The sequence below is a fragment of the Talpa occidentalis genome, unplaced genomic scaffold (assembly GCF_014898055.3).
Source record: "Talpa occidentalis isolate TD23 unplaced genomic scaffold, MPIMG_talOcc4v2.1, whole genome shotgun sequence".
NCBI lineage: Eukaryota > Metazoa > Chordata > Mammalia > Eulipotyphla > Talpidae > Talpa > Talpa occidentalis.
In genome coordinates this window covers 101,901,089-101,922,641 of record NW_026555331.1, presented here as the reverse complement: position 1 = coordinate 101,922,641, position 21,553 = coordinate 101,901,089, and the positions used below count along the sequence as shown (strand labels likewise).

Here is a 21,553-nt window from a genome sequence, read left to right as displayed (position 1 = left end):
ACTGGCATGAAATTATCATGGGTGGAAAGAACTATAAATACCTACTTGGCTATAGCAAGCTGAGTTAAATAAAGGTTACTAAAAGCTTATTTTTTAATCTCAAACATCCAAGTTATGCTATCTCTAGAATAACAGTTGGAACAAGAAGTTGGAGTTACTAACTTTTAAATAAAAACAAAGTTGTATAAAGTCTAATAAATGCCTGTTAGGATTTATGAGCATTTTCCCCCTCAGATTCAAAATTCTGAAAAGTTTCATTCAAGAAAGTAGAGATAAATGGAAACTAATTTTATAGTTTCAAATTCAAAACAAATCAAATTGTATAAAATGTTGATGATGAGATATTTCATTTAATGTTTCAACTGGGTGAAAATTAAAAGCTGTTAAGGATTGTCAAGGGTCCATTCACAATCTCAAACTCCTTAACTTTACTTCCATTATAACTTTTTAGATTCTAAGAACCAAATGGTGAGAGTATGTATGCCGTGACTCCTTTGCCTACATGCCGCACAAGGTATTCCAGCTTTCTGTAAAGAAAATATAAGGGATGTACTCCTGGATTACAAGTGCAGCAATGTATTTGTGGACACAACTTCAATAGCCAGGGAAACAAAAGCAAAAATAAACAAGTGGGACTAGTCAAACTAAAAGGATTTAGTACCTTGATAGAAACCACCGGAAAAACAAAAAGGAAACCTAGTGACTGGGAGAAAATATTTGCACATTACACATCTGACAAAGTGTTCATTTCCTATATGTCAAGAACTGACAACATGGGCCTCCCTGGTGGTGCAGGGTGTTGAGCGCAGCGCTGTGAAGCTGTCTGCAGCTCCGCAGCCTCTGCAGCACAGGTTCAATCCCAGCCAGCTGGGGAGATACCCACATGGTGTGGCAGACCTCTCCTGTCTCACCCACTGCTCCCCTCAGCAGTGCATTTCTGTCAGTCTGCCTGTTCTTCTCCCCACTATGTCTCTGGTGAATCCTCTCACCCTCCCGTACATCTGGCCTGTAACCCAGTTCTTGTATAAATAAATCTTAAAAAGAAAAAAAAAAGTGACAACATGATTCAACAACCCCCCAAAACCAAAACCCAATAAAAAATGGACAAAAAACTCAAACAGATGCTTTTCCAAAGAAAACATTCAGATGGCCTACAAGCATGCGAAAAAATGTAAACGCTTATAATCAAAACCATAATGAGATCTGTCACCTCACCCTCCTGTGAGAATGGTTTATATTAAAAAGTGTGGAAATATTAAATATTGGTGAGGATGCAGAGAAAAAGGAAAACACATCCTCTGTTGGTAGTAGGGCAATATGGTACAGCCTATCTGCAAAATGGTATAGAAATTCCTTTAAAAAATTAACGTGGAATTACATATGATCCAGAAAATAACTCTAGGTATTTACCCAAAGAATATTAAAACATTAATATGAAAAGATTTATGTATTTCTATGTTCATAGCAGCATTATTTATAATAGCCAAGTCATGGAATCAAACTAAATGCCCATCAACAGGTGACCAGATAAAGAAATTGTGAGGTATACACTGGATGGAATACTATTCAGCTGTTACAAAAGATGAAATGGTGAGGAAAAAACATGGTTTAATTTTATTCATTTATTCCCTATTCCAAAAGACTGCTACTTTAAAAAAGTGAATATCTTTATCAATATATTAAAAATATACATGATCATCTTCTAATTTCTAAAATAAGCAACTTCAATGAAGTTTAATGAACTTTAATTCAGTCCTTCATATTACACCAAAGTGCCAGATAGAAGCAGATGTAATAAATGAAAGAGCAAATAATAATAAAGCGAAAAGGCAAATAATTATTAATATAGTTAAATTTTCCATAAAACATTATATCATGTTTGTAGACAAACTATATTCTATGTTAAATGTAAAAAACAAGTCCATTTGAAGACATTCACACTTATTCAAAATAACTGAAGAATTCCTATGAGTGATAACAGACCACTATGAACATATTACAAGTATGGTTGTTTTCTTCATTAAAAACAAAATGCTCTATTATCAAAAACTAATTACTTCTGTAGATTTTTAGCGGAAAAGCATAAGAAAAAAAGATTATAAAATCTTTAGGTTATGCTGGAAGGAATCTTTGAGTTCACATAGTCATCTCTCCACCTGAAATTTAATTTGCCTTTGCAAATACAGGGGCATCTGGGACAAGACAATTCTTTGCTGGGGGGCTTGTCCTGCACATTGCCTGGAACATCTGTGGTCTCCATCTGAGAGATGACAATAACAACTCCCTTCCAGTTATGACAGGTAAATACCCCTCAGGAAGTGAAAGGAAGACAGAAAAACTGTCTATGGCCGACAAACACTGACTAGAAAGAAAGGGATAAGGATGGGCAAAAAGACATTTACCAGCCTCATTAACTACAGCATTTGACGAATCATAGTCATAGTTTGAAAAATGGTCACCCAAAAGATATTCATGTGCTATTTCTGAAAGTTTTGAATGTTACCATATTTGGAAAAAAGGGTCTTCACAGATGTGATTAAATGAGGATTTTGTGATGGGAAGATTATCCTGGATCATTAGGTAGACCCTAAATACCATCACATGTGGCCTTTTAAGAGAGAAGTATTGGGAGCCCCCCCCCTCACACACACACACACACACACACACACATTCTTCACAGGCAGCATAGCCCTGCTGACACCTTGGTTTTGGTTTAAGGATACTGATTTCAGATATCTAGCACCAGAATTTAGAGAATAAATTTCTGTTGTTTTAAGCCATCAAGTTTGTGGCAATTTGTTACAGCAGCAACATGTAATCAATATGATCATATAAGAATTTTACTTTTATTTTAAAAATTGTTGATGAATAAATGAGATGTTTGGAGAGCATTTAGTGCAGTTCCTGAAACATAATAAACATTCAATAACATTGTTGCCATTGTCAACACTGCCAACAATGATTAAACTCAAAGCTCTAGGTATTGAAAGGTAAAAAAGAAGATATCCAAAAGTTAAACCAGGGATGTATGTGCAAGACTCATAAGAGTTAAAATACATAAACCACAGGTCGAGAACCTGCCAGGTATGTAAGTACTACGTTATCATTCGTCCTGTACAGAAAATATAAATTGTGGATGAGGTCAGCCAACAACAGCTTCACGAGAGAAGCAAACTCAAACGGTTTTAAGGAGAGAAGAAACATGGCAGCAAGGAGTGAAAAATACGAAAGTGAACAAAAGGACAGAAATCAATGGGGGTGCTTGTAGGGGTGTCAATCTGGCTAATGTATTAATAGAAACCATGCAGTGATGGACAAATTCTAGGGTAAAAGTTATCTAACGGATGGAGGAACTCTAAAAGTTATGCTAGGTAATTTGGTATCAAAGAGAGTATTTTACAAATATTGACTCTTGGGGACTTAAAAAATATAAACATGCTCCTGACCCACACCAGACATATTAAACTTGAATCCTTCAGTTCAGGATAACTCTAAAGGATTCTGGGACGCCTCTGTGCCAGAGTCAGTTCACGGTCAAAATGACCTAAAGAACAAAGATATCAAATAGCATACATTATATCCTCAAACAATGTGTACAAATAAGTCAGCATTATTCTAGGTTTAAACTCCTTCCAAGGGATAGCCTCTTCTCAGTTTTAGCACAGAACCTCCCTTTATCCCTTACTCTTCTCTTTTTCCCTTATACTTTTCCACAGATTTTTCTAGAAATGTCCCATGTACCTCCAGCTACCCATCCCACACTTTCATAACATTTATTCAACCTAAGATCTACAAATATCTTATAGAACAAAGGAGCCATGTAAAAGTTCCATTACTATGTAATAAATACTATGTAATATATATAAAAACTATTTACTGTTTATTCTAATTAATATTCTAAGTACATTGATCAAGTGAAATTAAAAATCACTTTTTATAAAAGATTTCCAAAAGTATAAAAAAGTATGAAGTGGCTCTATAAAAAGCTATTAAGTACATTTACCTTGATCTTAAGTGCTACTAAGTAGCTAAGTGGTAGGCTCTGAAAGATACAAAGTATAATGAAATCTCAGTGATTTAGAAATAAATTTTAGCATACTGGGGCAGAAAATGTGTGAGTTGGGAAGGGGAATTAAGTAGTTTGGAGGGGAGGCTCTATTTACTGGTTTTACTCTAGCAAGGGTTTGTCTGCTGACTAAAGCAAAAACCAAAACAACACAACTGAGCATTCAGATAGGTAAGTTGTATGTTAACTCCCTGCTCTCTCACAAACACCTACATCAAGGCCTCCACCTACATCAAGCTGCCCGCAGCCTCTGCAGCGCCGGTTGGATCCCTGGCCACCGGCAAGGGTCCCACATGATGCGCAGACCTCTCCTGCAGCGCCCGTTGCTCCCCTTAGCAGTGTGCTTTGTCAGTCTGCCTGTTCTACTCCCCGCTCTGGTGAATTCTCTCACCCTCTCACACTTCTGACTGTACCCAGTGCTAGTATAAATAAATAAATAATTTTTAAAAACAAACCAAAAAAACCCCACCTACATCTATTATGCATATTCCCAAGTATTCTATTTATCAGAAATTTCAATCACATCGAAATCGACTGCTTTATATTTCTATTAGCAATGAGAACACCTGTTACTCTCTGTCCTCTTTGAAAGTATTAACTATATGTGATCTGTCATTCTATTGTGAAAATGGTATCTCCTAATTTTAATGTATGATGTTTACATTATTATAAAGTTAATTATCTTTATATATGTGCTTAAGAACTATTTAAATTTCCTTTTCTGTGAATTATCTGTTCATGATCTTTGACCACTTTATGGCTGACCTTTTTTTTTTTAACTAATTTGCAGGTACTAAATATTTTTCTCAGTTCTTTACATTATCATCATGCTATTTTTGTTTTTTCTTCATGTATATATTCCACTGTCATAGCCCAAGCAATAAATTCCTTCCATGAAAAAAGGTCATTAATTTTATATATCCCAGGAAAGTGCTTTTCAGATCTTCCAACTTCAAAAACAGCAGAATTTAAGAAAGGAAACGAGGATGGGGAAAGTGGATGGTCAAGCGTGAATATCAATTATCATTGGTTTGTCTCTCTAATCTCATTTCATATGGTTAGAGAAAGTACAACTATGTTCTAGTAATGCAACATAGATTGTTGAGCAGGGAAGTCATGGGTGCTAGATGAATGTTTCCTGTTGTCTGGCCTGAACAATCGGACAACTCGCGAGCTGCTGGTGACCGTATTTCCCAGGAAGAGGGCAGGAAATGGTCTTTTGCAGTAGGAGAAGAAATTGAGCAAATGCACAATGAGAAATAAAGAAATGAAGTGTTTTCTGCTGGAGCCTTCAAGTTTCAACCTGTGGAGTCCATTAACCACTCCCTGCATCTTTACTAAGTCTTATCTCTTACACCAGATAAAATGGATTTCTGTTACTTACATAAAAAAGTGGCCTACTTGCTACAATTATCCTCTATTATTTTATAGATGTTTTAGCACCAAAATGTCAGGTAGAATGGAACCTCAGGTTTTTTTAAAAGGAATATTTATTTAATGTGTGCGGGTCTAAGTCTTTGATATATAATGCTAAGCCAAAAAAAAAGGCCAAACCACTGTTTTCATGGGGCTTAAATTTTAATGAGTATATTATATGTATATGTATATATAATATAAAAATAAATGTTCAGACAGTGATAGTTTGGAATAAAAAACTATAAAGGTAATGGGATAGAAGAAAATGAGACGGTGTCATCCTAAAAGGGGGGTTTAGATAATATTTGTCTGAGAAGGTAATATCTTATCTGAAACCAGAAATGGATGGGAAGGAGCCAGTCGCACAGTGTTTCAGGAAGAGAAATCCAGGCAGAGAGAACCACCCAACCCTGAGTCAGGAACAAGCCATGACATTTCTGAAGGCATAGATGGAACATCCAGGGGAATGTTTAAAAAAGTAGTAAACCTGCAAAAGATTTAAGAGGAAAAGATGTAATTTTGTTAAGCAGAGATCAGATCATGTACAGGAACTAGTAGGCAGTGGAGAGGGTTTGAAAATAACTTGAGCTGTATTTTAAAAATCTCCACATAGTCTTTAATTCTCATTTTTACTTGCACCAGTGATAACTTTAACAGCTAGGACACTAGAAACAATCATCTCCAAATATTTAACACAATTTTGAGGTAAGCCAGGAATGAAAAAAAATCTTTTACTATAATATTTTCAAGAATTTTAGGACAAAAGTAAAGTGATCTTGAAGGAAAGAAGGGGGATGACAGAATGACAGAAACCAGTCCAATTTTTAAAAGTATTAACACAATAAGTAGAATCATTTTAAGGGATTAATATGTTTTTCATCAAAATGATGTTAATTGTACAAAAACTACTCTAAATTCTGTCCTATTATTACACTAAATGAATCTACTACGATCAAGACTGTTCAGTGGTCTTAGTTACGGACATAAAATCTTAAGTTCTTTCTAAGATACCAGAAACAAAACAGTCTTTGTACACTCTTTCCTACTACTGAACTGGAGGATATTGACAAGGTTAAATACCATCAGAAGAGAAAAAATGGAAAGCAGACTTCTGACTTTATTGTTCCTCCAAAGAATAGACACAGCTTACTTGTCAACAAAGTTCTGAATTTTAACCTTTTCTCTATTACTATAATAAAGAACTTCCTCTCTGTTGAAATGAAATACAAGTGATGCTTAAATATATCTTCCTCTGAAAGCTTAATTAAAACAGGAGACCAATCTGTTTAAAGAAGTTTGGATATAGTACACCTCACAGAAGTGTGATATTCTCTCCAGATCTTTTCAGATAGCTAATAACTATGTATACTAAACAAGTAATTAAAACTTATGTTGCTTCTGAGATTATCATCTGTAACGTCCGATCTTTGACAGCCTTAATGTATTTCACAAATCTCATCTTTCACTGTTAGATACTTAGTTAGCCCACTTAACAGCAGACCAAAAAGTAGACTGTTAATAACAGTCTATAAAAGAGAAGAACTTTGTGAGTGTGGTGTGAGTTAAAGAAATAAAAGTTATTACACACCTTGATCAAGATTTAATTCAGAATGCATCCTGCTCAACACATTTCCAGCAGTTTGGCAAAGTGCCCAGGGATGATTAGCAGCCAGTGTATGTGAAGAAAGAATATGGTCAAGCCACAAGTCTCCCCCCAGTGGTCACATTCAAATAACAGTATGGGAAAAGCATTGCAGCTTCTGAGACTGGCCCAAAATAAGCTAAGCAGAACCTGCTTCTCATAAAGAATAAATAAGATTTTTAATTCAATTCTAACACCCTATCTGTAATCTCTTGCGCGTGTTGGCTTTTATTATATTCATAAATGTGATGGTGATTTTTGGAAGGAAAAAACCCACAGGTAAAACAAAACCACCATAATTTTTCTCAGTATTAATTTTTTAGGAATAACAGTATTCTCAAAGAGCCCAGTATTTGTTTTAGCTAATGAGCAGGTATACATACTTCCAGAAATAAACAACAGCACATCCCTTGCCAGTCAATTACACTTACCTTAAGTAGAGTTTCAATATGAATTTAGTCACTTACCAAATGAACCACCTTGGAAAATTTTTATCAGTGTTGCCAACTAATATCTACTCGGCAAAATTTTCTTTCAAAAACTACCTAGTACTAGGTAATTTATGATATTATAATACATTAAGTTCAAATTACAAATGGGTCCTCTCCTTTAATACTTATTTTCTTGACATTTTTATAATTAGTCTAATACTATGCCTGTTTTATTTGCAACTCTTAGCAAATACTTTGCAGATATTACTCACATATAACAAAGGTTGGATGTCAAAAATGTGAAAGACATTTAATTACAACATCTGTTGCCTTCTGCTTCTGCTAACCATTCATTATTAAATGGTAAAGTATATTAAGAGATGGCAAATACCCAACTTCAATTTAAAAACAGCTTTTATTAAAAGGTAACATACAGTGTCTCACAATTATGACTTTCTTTCGGTTATCACAAGCTAAAAAACGGGAGGGGGGTGGGGAAAAGGGGGTGGCAGCTGTGTAGTCCCCTGGAACAATTTCAGCCTGACTCAGGAAAAAAAGCAAAGTGCTCTCTCAAATATTTAAGAAAAATGATTCATTTTTAAAAATAAAAACCAACAGTTGGCCTAGAGAACAAAAAATGTTTCTACCAGAGTTGCTCAATCAAGCACCTTACTTTTTTCTAATGTTTATTTAATCTAGAATGCAACAATTCATTTTGAAACTCCAGGTGAAAAGGGAATTGAATGGCATCAATTAGAAAGGGCCACACAGAAGGAAACACCCCCCCCCAAACACATACACCCCTTTGAATATTTTTCTGTAGATATTTAGTGTGCAATCTCTATATGGACAAAACAGGGCAATTAAAAGTGTTACCATCTGCATATTATGTAACCCTAGTTTAAAATAAAAGAAACACGGCCCTTAAAGAGTAACACACTGTGCAAACACATATTTAAACATATACCTAAGTACATGACAGATTTCAGATACAAATGACCTCAAAATGACACAAACCAACAAAGTTCTTTGTTTACCGTAGAAAGGCCTCAGAAGACATGACTATAATCAGGCCTGACACCTTACCATAACTGCACAGGGGATGCCTTAAAAAAGCGCTAGGACAGAGAGCCGCTGTTATACCTTGGTACCGCAACAGTCCCGCATTGACAGCAGTGCTACCTCACCTAATAGTCGACATACCTAAGTTTCCTAAGGCTGATTTGAGAGATTTCACAAGGAAGCAATGGCTGCTAAATCATAATCTAAATGAAGAACATTTTAAGGCACTTCAAATGTTCGGAGTGGTTATTACAAGAAGACCCATTCAGGAAGCATAAAGTAAAATTCCAACAATTCCCAAAGGCGTATGAAAGAGTCTAAAACACGGTTCGCTTGACCTTTACAGCCTGTTTATAAGTAATGCAGAGAATATTCTGAGCTTCCCTGTCAGTTTTCGATTACCTTCCTCCCCTGCTACCCAAACCACCCTAACACAAATGCATACCCCAAATGATGGAAGTTTGCTGGATGCAATCGCGAGTTTGTAATCCCAGAAACTGGTGAGATTGAGAATCAACTCCCAATAAAGTGTTTTAAGTCCTTCTGAAAAAAATATCCCAAACCAATGCGCATCCTGCCACCCCTTACCCTCCTGCCACCCCTCACCCGCCCTGGACTCCATCTAGGCCTTCTCCCCCTGACCACCCCCCCCCAAAAAAAAAAAGGCCCCGGCACCCTCCTAATTTCCAGATAAACGTACCCAGGACTGGAAAGCACTGCGACCGCCTCCGGAGCAGCGTGTGCTCGGCCCACAACCACTTTGCCCAAACAACTGGAGTCTGGAGGCACGGAAGTCGCAGCAGGAGTTGCAGAAAGCCTCCTCCGCCCAGAACTCCGGGCACGGGAGAACGCCAGCCGCCGGCGGGATCGCCCCCTCCCGAGGCTGACCCCGGAGGTGTCAGTCACGGCAACACCGCCCCCGGCGCGGCGCTCCATTCATGCTTCGCCACCTCTCCCGCCGCCGAGGGTGCCGGCGCGGCGCCCCGCGCCCAGAGCGGGCCCCCAGCCCCACCTGCCCAGCTGGGCCGCGCCAGGAGAGCGCGTGGGGCGCAGCAGGCGCGGCGCGGCGGCCGGCAGCATGGGCCAGACACGTTGCCGCGCTCCGGCCCGCCCTCCCGCCCGAGCCCCGGAGCCCCGGAGCCCCGCAGCCCGGCGAAGCGCGCCCCTCCGGCGCCGGCCGGGTAGGGCGCGCCGGGCAGCCTCCCCAGCCCCGCCGCCCCGGCCCCCGCCCGCGCCCAGGTGCCGAGGGGCGGGGCGGGCCGGGGTCCCCGCGTGGCGCGCGGCGACGAGCAACAGGGCGCCCCCGGCCGGCCCCGGGGCGCGGCGAGACCGTTACGCGAACGGCGTGGGGGCTCCGACAACTCACCGACTCGCAGCTCGGCCGTCCCCGCGCCGCCGCCGCTCCCCTCCGCCCGCGCCGCCGCTGCTCCCCCTCAGCCGCGGGCGCCGCCGAGCAGCCCCATCTACAAACTCGGGGCGCCTAGTTGGGAATCGGAAAGGCGGCTCTCGCTCCTCTCCGCCCCCCTCCCTCCTCCCTCCCTCGCGCCCCGCTCCGCCCCGGCTCGGGTCGCCGGCGCCCAGGACTCCACCGCCGCGCGCGCCCGGGCTCCCGCGGCCGCCCTCCCCCGCCGCCTCCTCCCGCCGCCCCCGCCGCCGGGGCGCGCGCCCTCCCGGCCTCGCGCGTGCGCCGGACGCCGGGGAGCGCGCTCGGGCGCGAGGAGGCGCCGCCGCCTCCGGGAAGCCCGGCCCCGCCCCTCCCGCCGCGGCGCGCCGGCCAGGTGGAGCCCCGCGCGGAGCGCCCGCCGCCCCGGGCCCGGCTGCGCCCCCGGCGCCCGGCGTCTCCCCGCCGGTCTCCCGCGCCCCGGCCCCGGGCCCGCCGGCCAGCGCGCCTGGTAAACCCGATCCGCACCGGATCTTCTAGGCCGAAATTGTCGGTACCGCTGAGCTTTTACTGATGGGCCAGATACCCACGGGACAGAAAAGGCACCCCTGCCCGCCCTCTCCAGCAGTTTCCCTTCAGACAACCTACTCACCCGCACAAAGGATAGCCAGACGTCGGAGAACAGCCTCTGGGGGTTCCCCCTCCCCCTTCACACACCCCTGCTTCTGATGTGTATCTGTCAGGTTCTACCGTGTTCGGCTGTGTCCTTCGTGAATTTTCTCCCGGTGGTCCAGCCGGGCAGTGTGATTCACACGCGCGGAAATGGGCGCCAGCTTTTTTTCATAGCGCCCGGCTCTCGTGAACTCCCAGAGCTGGCTTTGCTGGACATTCCCCGGACACCAGTTGTTCAGAGCTCCTCCCAAACATCTGGCTTTCCCAGACTTCATAAAGGGGATTGTACCATCCATTCCACTTCGACTCTGCAGAGTATGCTGATCAATGTCCCGGTCTGCACATGAGACATTTTGACAGGAGAGCAGATTTAATTTTTCAGTTGAAAGGAACTAAGCAAATGCAGTGCAGCCAAGGCTCTTACTAGAAAAACATAGCAATGCAATCAGAGAACTTCAGATTCTCTGAACATCTACCTAATCCCAAAAGATCTCTGAGAACCCTCAAATCTCTGACAGGGGAAATGCTGTTCTGTTCTTCCTAAAATTGAAGAAACTGTGAAGATGTTATTTAAATTTTACAAAATGTTTACTGCAATCTTTTCAAACCGTGAATGTAGAAAGTGCAAGGAAAATTTGATGTATGATAAATCATTTCCTGATATCCTCACTGGCTTTTCTTGGACATAGTTGCACAGCCCTGCACAAACGAAGCATTTGATGAATGTTTGCAGAAAGATTGAATGCATTTTGGCCCTTTAGATTCATAACTGAAATTTCAAACAGTATTGTCCACCGCCCTCCCTCCCATGTGGTTGGCATGGAAAGGAGAGAATACTATGGATGACATAAATTAAGGAAGCCCAATACCTGAAACAGATTTTTCTCCTTAGCCTCAACCAAGCATCAAAGATTAATTTACTTTTCCATTAGGATCATTAATTTTGCAAACCAACATGCAGGAGAGACTTTGTAGAGTATTAATTTAGAATCTTCTTTCCTGGAACAGTAAACCTGACAAAGGGAAAGTGGAAGCATTTAAGAGCCCTGAGTGTACTAAGGAGCACAACTTTGGGCACATGTTGCACCCCACTCCCAGGAGTCAGGTAAGTTGGGTAAAGTGGAGTGGGCAGTGTGCACAATAGTGAGCAAGGAGGAGGCAAAGTGGAAAGATGAGGTTTTTCTTCTCAAGTATCAGTCCATTTCAGATCTTTCTTTTCCTCCTCCTTACTTCCCAAGCTCTTCTGCTTCCACCGGGATACCCCATGACTCATGCCTCCTGCATCCTATCCAGGCCTGTCTACTCTTCTCTTTTCCCTTCTGACTCAACCCCCCTTTCCTATCCTAAGCGTATGTACCCTTAGTTCCTCAGAAGAGGGAGGGAATATCATTTCTTGGTGTGTTCTGTTTCCAAAAGGGTCTTTTGGAAACAATGTCACAACCTCCTGTCCCATCCCCATTCTCTGCGGACAGGATGAAGTTAACTGATGTTTTGGAATGGGAAAGACAGGGGAGTCTCAACCTCATCTCCCTTCAATTTCCATCCTGCCAGCACCCTTCAGATCATATGTGGACCTCCCTGACTTAGTTACTTCCCAGGCATTTCCATTAACCCTTCATGTACCAGGAACCTGGCATTTGGAAGTAGGACGATAGGAACTATTATCTTTCATTTATAGTTCCAGATTTGTTCTCTTAAGTAATTGCAGCAGTAAGCTTATGATGGTTTAAGACTCAGCCTCATCCTCAGAAAAAGGATTTGATCCCTATTTTCTCTTCATGATGTTCTTGCAGTGGGAGTTTCTTTTTTTTTTTAATAGAGGCATGTTTTATTTATTTATTTGTTTGTTTGTTTATACATGCACTGGGTACAGTCAGAAGCGCGGGAGGGCGAGAGAATTCACCAGAGCCAGAGCAGGAAGCAGAGCAGGCAGAAGGACCGAAGTACACTGCTGAGGGGAGCAGCGGGTGGCAGGAGAGGTCTGCACGCCATGTGGGACCCTCCTCCAGTGGCCCGGGAGCAGCCGGGGATCGAACCGGTGCCTCAGAGGCCGGGGCAGCTTCGCAACCCAGCGCTCAACCGCTGCGCCACCGGGGAGGCTCTCTTGCAGTGGGAGTTTCTATTCTAGCAGATGCTCATATACAGGTTATATTATGAACCACCACTTATATAAATAATAGTGCCACTTTATGATATTCTGTCCATCCTTTAAGCTTTAAAGGTGGGGCATTGTCGTGGCAGGATGGCATAGGGCAGGATCTCTATGATCCAAGCAAACGGGGTAAGGAGGAGTCCTGGAGCCCTTGGTGGCTTTTTCAGGGTTTTATTGAGATTTACCAGGTACACAGCAGGCAGGGGTACTGGGGGGTGGCCAGGAGGCTTGTAGGCCTCCCAGGCAAATCTTCACTCTAGCTGGACTCTCCGACCTTCTCTGATGGCCTCTGCTTCTCTGCTGGTGCTGCTCTCATTCTCTTTCGCTCTCCTAACGTCCCCATGACGCTGCCCTTCTAAGCCCAGTCTCAGCCCAGGTGAACCCACCCACATATGCCCCCACCCTACTCCAGGTGCCCGCCATCAGGCATGCATTTAATCTAATGGCAGGAGGGCAGAAATGCCTGATACTTTACTTACCCTGCAGGCATACCAGAGTAAATGTAAGGTGAGCTGACTAGAACATCGGCCCTCTCATCATCACCTTTCAGAGGGGTCATCACCCCTGAGACCCTGCCCATCCATTTCCCACACCTCTTACAAATTCTTCATAGCAGGAAAGGAACGTTGTGATGGAATGTAATGGGGAATCCTTCTCTTCAGTGCCCTTAATGGTCTGACTTTACATTTCCTTCAAGGATACTCTTAAAAGGATCATCATTTTACCACAGCCCATTCAATTTATTTTTTTTCAAAATTTTTTTTTATTTTTTATGATTTTATTTTATTTATACAAGCACTGGGTACAGTCAGAAGCGCAGGAGGGTGAGAGAATTCACCAGAGCCAGAGCTGGGAACAGAACAGGCAGACTGACAAAGAAGTACACTGCTGAGGGGAGCAGCGGGCGGCAGGAGAGGTCTGCGTGCCATGTGGGACCCTCCCCCCAGAGGCCAGGGATTGAGCCAGCGCTGCAGAGGCTGCGGGCAGCTTCGCAGCCCAGTGCTCAACCGCTGCACCACCAGGGGAGGCCCAGCCCACTCAATTTAAAGTCTGAATCTTGATTCATAATTCGGAGCATCCCTCCCTGACTTATTTCCTTCTCCAAATATAAACAAAAATTTACAGGCTTTTAATATGATAGTGTTTTCTTCTCTGATCTGATTTGCTATTCCAGAAATAGAAAATTTCACCAAATTTTAGAACTGCCAAGTTCTACCTGCTCATTTTCCAACTAATCCATCATAATAAGAGCAGTGATGCTTCTGTTATAGAACTTTATGAAAAATTGCAACTGATGTGCATCACAAAGTCCAACCAAGCTTTCCTCTGGACTACTTTCTTTAGCTTCACTCCTTCTATCCCTGTTCCTGAGGTTAGGTCAGACTCCACTTTCCAGCCTCCTTGCTAGCCTTTCTTGTTGTAGTCTCTTTCTCTTGTTTGCTTGCAATTTACCCTAAACTTAAGCAGTGCTTCTATTTGACTGGGCTCATCCAGAGAACTTAAAACACACACACACACACACACACACACTCACTCACGCATGGACGCATTTGCGCTACTTGATCTCACCTCTAACTTAATTGTTTGGGGTATGGACTGGGCACCAGGATTTTTCATAACTCTTCAGTTAATTCTAATATGCTACCAGAGTGAAGACCCACTGAAATGAGTTGTTTTTCAAACAACTCTTATACTGTCTTCTCAGAACATTGGGGTGACTCCAAATTACCTCAAGTAATCAAATTAAATACCTAATCCTGTGCTTTAAGACTCTTTGCCAATTGGCTAGAATAGTCCCCTTTCAAAACAGCTTAAATTTATCTTCTTTCGAAAGCTTCTCCAGATTAGTCTCACCTGGCTGCTCAAAGATCCCTGTTCCAAATTCTCTGAGTATTCCAATGGCACCAGTTTACAAGACTTCAGACCACAGTCAATTGTGTGTGTTATTGTTTTAATCTTGTTGCTTTCATCGATAGCTATGGAGGCTTTTCTTGTAATCTAGATCTCTCTAAAGTCCCACTAGGTCAACAGACAACCTCAAAATAAACAGAAATGTTCTTCTTAGCAGGACTTTCTCCTAGCTATTGGCAAGATCATTCCCCGATACAATGGCAGCTCATTTTTTATCACCACAATTAAGACCAGCAGTTGCAAGAACTGACATGTGTACACCTCAGTATATTTCCCTGACTGTCCTCACTACTATTCATTTACTTTAGGTACTGGAATTTGGCTTCACCACCCACCTCTCTCCTGAAACTGCTCTTCACCTCACCACTGACATTTTCATTTAAATTTATGCATTCATTCACTCAGTTATTTGTGATAAATGTTGGGAATAAAATAGTGATATCAAGTTGCCCCTACAGAGTGGAAAAGAATTATAAACAATAAAAATATCATGTGGTAAGTGCTATGTCAGGAATCTTAACCAGACACAATGGAATCATAGGGGAGAGTCTTTGCTTAGTGTTCATACAATTCAACTTCTCTGTAGTGTTTGAGGAGCTCTTCCTCTCTACCTTCAACTTCCTACAACTTTCCTGCTACTACATAATCATTCAACTTCCCTGATTATTTTTTCTTACCTCTTAACATGTTGCATCATCTCCCATTTCCTACATAAAAATGTTTCATGAAGAAGAGATCTTGGAGCAAGAAGGTATAGAAAGAAGAGAGCACTGTTTTTCTCAAGAATCTCACTGACCCTTAGGGCTTTCTCTTCAGTGCTTCCACATCTGCATGGATAGTTCTACTTTCCCCTGAGGCATGTTTTCAACTTCCTGTTGAATATCTCCATCTGGATAAACCATTTACTGTTCAAATTAACATGTCTAAAATAAAATTCACGGCTGATGCTCCTTACTGTATCTATTTCTCTGCTTTCTCTCTTAACTCCTCTTCACCTTGTTCTACCCTCTCCTTAACATATATGGCCTGCACCCAGGTCACCTGAAATCCACCTTCTCTATGTCCCAAAATGGATTCTCTAACTCATTTCTTCTAGAAATAGTCTCCTTACTTGGTCCTATGTGTACCTGAGTGCCAGATGTCAGTCACACCATCCTTGCCTCCTCATTGCCTGTGGGATGCCATTCACAAGGTCATTCACAATGACCTTCAAGACTCCCTTGTGTAACATATCAGTCATATCTTGTACCTTTATATTTCAAATCCTCCATTTTTTTGCAGGAGCATATTCCCCCACTCTGCTAGTCAAAATCCAAGCTTTTATGCCCATGTCACATCCTCCTTTTCCACTAAACCTTTCCTGTCCCACTTCAAACAGATGCTATTGCTTTCCATTGAATTCCTATAATATTTCATTTAACTCTTTATTCTTTTTCTTCTATATAGTAGCATCACTTGTGGTTTTGAAATTTATCTTGATACTTTTCATCACCATATCCAGCCCCACTCCTTTCTTGCTTGAAGATAAAGAATCCAGAGTACTGCGTGCAGTAACCCCTGTGGAACTCAGCACACTTGTCACAGGGACTCATTTACTAATACAGATAAAGTTGTTAGTTGGTAGACTTCTAAAATTAAAGAAAATTAAGTGAAAAAAGTGTTGCTAGTTAAAATTGAACTCTTGTTCCTGAATATGAAGTTCCTGAATATGAAGTGAAATAATATGAATATGTCTTTCCAGGACAGATCTCAGGAAGTGACCCTAATTAAATACTTGAGTATTCCATGAGCAGCTAGTCTGTGTGTCTAATTTCTGGGGACTCTCATTTAAAATTGGCCTCTAAGGCCTCCCTGGTGGCACAAGGGATTAAGACCCATTCTATGAAGCTATACGCAGCTACTGCAGCACGAGTTTGATCCCTGGCCAGGGAGATACCCACATGGCACAGCAGACCTCTCCTGACTTGCCCACTGCTCCCCTCAGCAGTGAATTTTAGTCAGTCTTCCTGTTCTGTTCCCCACTCTGTCTCCAGTGAATCCTCTAGCCCCCCACACCTCTGGCCTGTACCCCAGTTCTTGTATGCATAAATAAATAAATCTTTAAAAAAAAAATTGGCCTCTAGATTCATCTCCAGAAGGAAAACAAAGGGATTTCATCAAACTAAGAAGGGTCTATAAAGCAAGATACAGGAACCAAAATGAAGATACAACTTACTGAATGGGAGAAAATATTTACACACCCCACATCTGACAAGAGACTGATACCAACGTTCTACAAAGAGCTTACACAACTCAACAAAAACAAAACTTATAGCCCAATCAAAAAATGGCCAGAAGAACTTAAAAAACATTTCTCCAAAGAATGCCCAACAGACATATGAAAAAAGTTCATAATCACTTATTTTTGGGGAACTGCAAATCAAAACCACTCACACCCTGTGAGAATGGCCCATATTTAAAAACTCAGAAACAATTGCTGAAGAGGATGTGGTGAAAAAGGAGCATTCTTAAACTGCTGGTGGGAATGCAAACTGGTCCAGCCACTATGAAAAACTGTGTGGAGTTTCCTCAAAGCACTAAAAATGGATCTACCATATGAACAAGCGATTCCATTCCTAAGAATCTACCCAAAAAACACAAATACAATAATCTGGAAGGAAATCTGCACCTCTATACTTATTACAGCACTGTTTACAATTTTATTTACAATAAAATTTACAATAGCTAAAATATGGAAACAACATAAGTGCCCAAACACAGAGACGAATGGATCAAGAAGATGTTATATATAGGCACAATGGAATACTACTCAGAGAGTAAAAAAAGATGAACTCATGCCATTTGAGGAAACATGGATGGAGCTAGAAGGGATTATGCTAGTAAGTCAGAAAGAAAAAGAGAACTATCGGATGGTTTCACTTATAGGTGGAGTACAGGTAAACCAAACAAAGGATCAGGGAAAAAGACAAAACTTGCAAGCTGACCATAGATCTGAGGCATAAAGCAGGGGGAGGGGGAGGTAGAGAGGTCAAAACAGGGGAGGGAAGAGCACAAGGGACTATGGTGATGGATCATAGATACTATGGTGGTGGGAAAACTATGGGGACTACACCGGAGGGGAGAAATTAAATACTGTTCAAAAATTAACAGTGATATAAGACAAATAAATACATTTTAAAAATAAAATTGGCCTCTAAATTCCATCTCCATCATTTATATATGAGCTAAAAAGAAAATAGCCCATTTACTCTGGTATCAAAAGAAGATTAAAAGGAGATATGAAAATGTGGGGAAAATGTTGAACTGTGAGTATATATGGTGTGAGTATAGTGTCCTGGGCTCATTGAAGAGGCAGAGAGGCATGAAGACTTGGAGTACAGAGGAGGTCTTTATGAGGAATTTTATGACATTCATCAATTTAAAAAGGGTCTAAATAGTGATTAAGCACAACAGCAAAGAGTAAAACTCAGCCAGATGGAGGACCAGAAGACTGGAGAGCAGTCATGAGGATAAAACCAAGTCACGAGGGTGCAGAGCAGGTACCTAAGACATTTTTTTTATGTAAGTGAATGAAAGATAGGACAGATCAGGGCACTGGAAACAAAGATGTAAGTATGAGTAGTGGTGTGTATGAATGTGTAGGGGGCAGTCAGAATGAGCAGTCTTGGCTGTTAAAAAAAAAACCAAAAAGTTAATGGCCCATTCTAAAGTGATGCCCTCTTCATGTTAGGGAGTACGGATACTTCATTTTTATTAAAATATTGTCCATTTATGAATGTGAAAGACAAAGAAGTTCTTTTTAAAATCCTGCTTTGGGAGTAATTGTGAATAATAACAATCTATTCAGCTCACACCTATGCAGTAGGCAGTGTTCTGTCTTTTATATCACATTTGAGTCTAAATTATCATCACCACTTTATAATCAAGGAAACAAGGGAAGAGGGCTTAAAGTAACCTGACCAAGTCTCTAACTGTGAAGTGTTCAAGGTAGCTCAAGTGCAAAGCTCCTCCTCATTCCCACACTTCATACACAGAGTGCTTTGTAAGTCTCAGATCAATTCACCTGGAATAAATTATAGCATAAGTCACCACAATTAAGGGTTCTCCGTAACATATTATTTAACTCAAATTCATCATCATGATCTTCAGACTTACCACATGTTATATGTATATTTTAACAACATGGAATTTGTACAAAGGCTATCTATATTTTTTTGCTGTGATTACATAGAACTTTAGTATAAGAAAGTACAGCTTTTTCTGAAATAAACAATAAATAAGATAGCAAAGAACATTAAAAAAAGAGTAAGAAAACAGTTTCCTTTGCTCATTTAGTAGCGTAGAGTCCTTGTTTAACTGACAACACATTGTAGCTCAGGTACTTACCAAGTAAGAAAGGGATAGAGACCATCAAATCACCTTCAGTATGTGCAAATACATTTCCCTACCAGGAAAGAATAATAGTAGGATTAAATGAAATCCTTTTCCAACCCTACTTATATAAGTTATCTATAGCAGCACATTGCAAAAAAGTTATCACTCTAGCTTTCCCCGCTCATTGCTGTTAGCTTCAACTTCCTTAGAGAATGTAGCAGATGCCGACTTATACTTTCCAGATCTGCTTTCAAGGAAAGAGTTGTTGCCCAAGACTCCAGCTGTCAGTCCTGGGGGATGACCTCAGCTGCAGAGAGCTTGCCATGCTCAGACACCCCAACCCATTTCCCAGGAGGTCAACATCCAAATGACTGAAGGTAAGGGGGTTATTAAGGTACACACACACTTTAGTCCAATATGGCAAGTCTGAGAAGCCATTTTAGCTCCAGAGTTCCTGTGAGGTTAGCTGCAGCTGTTATTCTGACTGTATCCTACATTAATTTCTCCCTCTGCCCAATCTTGCCATCTTCTCCTTCCTTCCACAGGTGTACATCCAAGTGCACCTACTGAACTGCACACTGAACTGTGTCAAAGAACCCATTTTAATTCATCATAGATCACATATTTCTTTGCCTTAGGGAGAAAACATAATCAAGTCATACATGCTAATTCGATTGTTTCAAGGGAATTTCATGGCTGACTGAGAATCTATGTAATTATTTCTATGTGTTTATAATGTTTTCTGTATTTATGCATTGTTTGGATGTCTTCCCTCCACTAGCTTTGCTGGTTACTGTGAAAGATACAACTAAATGAAAGAAACTTTGTTGATTTGGAAGACCATATAACTTATGATGGATGCCTGTTATCTTTATCATGCAATATTCTATTTCTTATCTGCTGATAATTGCAGCTACTCTATGGGGAGACATTTCTCTCACTACTCATTGTCTGAGGGGGTGGCTAACCATGACATCCTTCTCATACTGTCATATCACAGGAATGCTCGTGTGACCCAGGCCCAGCCTTAGCTACAGTGATTAATCCAAGAAGCATGTTACCTAAATCAAGAAAATTTTGGGTTTCCGTACACTACAGCAGGTAGAAAGGTAATTTTTTTTTTCCTCTCCTCAAATCACTTGGAGAAACTCAGGAAAGGAAGAATAGTCATGTCTGAGGTCAGTTCTAGACTTTTCTAGTTACTTAAATTCAAGAGACCCTTTGTAACTTAAGCTAATTTAAGTTGGATTTCTACTACAAAGAGTTCTGCTTCATAGACAATCTGTTTGGGGGAGAAGTTATGCATTATTAAATGTTAAGTCACAATATAATCACTGTATGATGATATGGTGCTGTTAGGTAAATCATTATGAAGATACTGTCATATTGTGGGCACATTTATTTGATTAACTCATTCTAATTTTTTAATTAAGAAGTGATGATTATAATTCATCTCATTCTAAGTCAGTATATAATTCTTACAAGTATATAACACTTACTAAAAATGTATTTACATATATCATTATAATCTACACCAGTTGCCCAGAGAGAATCATTTATATGTGTATATATCAGAATAAAGTCTATGGCACTTAGATAGTACAGGTAATATGATAAGAAGGAAATTTAGAATTAGAAGAATTCAAGGTATTTTTTCTGGATTTATCACTTATAAGCTCAGTTACCTTGGATATGTTATTAATACATGAGAACTTTCCTTTCCTCATGTACAAAATGGGTATAATAGCCTTCATTTCAGGATGTTATAAAAAGTACAAATTAAACCTATAAAATACCTGATACAGTTGCTTGCTCAGAAAAGACAGTAATTATTGACTATTTTTATTTTCACAATAGTTGTAGAAGAGCAAATGATGATTTGCTAATTATCTTTAGTGCATAATTATGAACTAAGAATACTCTTAGTTTCATTATCTTTCTTCTCAAAAAGACAGTTTCCATTACATCTACTACTGTTAAGCATTAATCTGGAAGTTCTAGCCAGTGTGATAAGAAAGAGATATGGTAATAACACTGGATTTATCATTATTTGCTGATGATCAAATTGTCTCTCTAGATGACCAAAGAAATAATCTTTAAAAACTAGTAGAATTAAAGAGAAATATTTGAAATATAGTCTATCAAATCTTATAAAATGCAATTCATTTTCCTTTTATATAGTAATAAGACAAAAATAAAATGGAAAAGAAAATATCTCCTTTAAAATTGAAAATATCCAAAAATATGAAAAAGAAAATATTCCATCTACAACAAAAATGTGCCATATAAGAAACAGAAATATAAGGCCAATGTAACTTAAATACAGTATTGGAGAAAGAATATATTTATGGAACAAAATATTAAAAAAATCCATATATATGGAAATTTGGGAAGGCAAAAGTTACTATTTCTAACTAATGAAGAACATTTGGGTCACTCAAAAAAT

General features: G+C 40.5%; 1 protein-coding gene across 2 annotated transcripts in view; it reads right to left on the bottom strand.

The window, feature by feature from the left end:
* Positions 1 to 10,017, bottom strand: part of PALS2 (protein associated with LIN7 2, MAGUK p55 family member) — an 80,681-nt gene extending 70,664 nt beyond the window's left edge. The window contains exon 1 of one of the 2 annotated variants that reach the window (XM_037509323.2): positions 9,984 to 10,017. The gene's annotated coding sequence lies outside the window, so the exon portion shown is untranslated. Of the gene's footprint in view, positions 1 to 9,317; positions 9,504 to 9,983 lie in introns of those variants that run through there. The other variant, XM_037509333.2, reaches the window with a different exon arrangement.
* Positions 10,018 to 21,553: the final 11,536 nt, after the last annotated feature.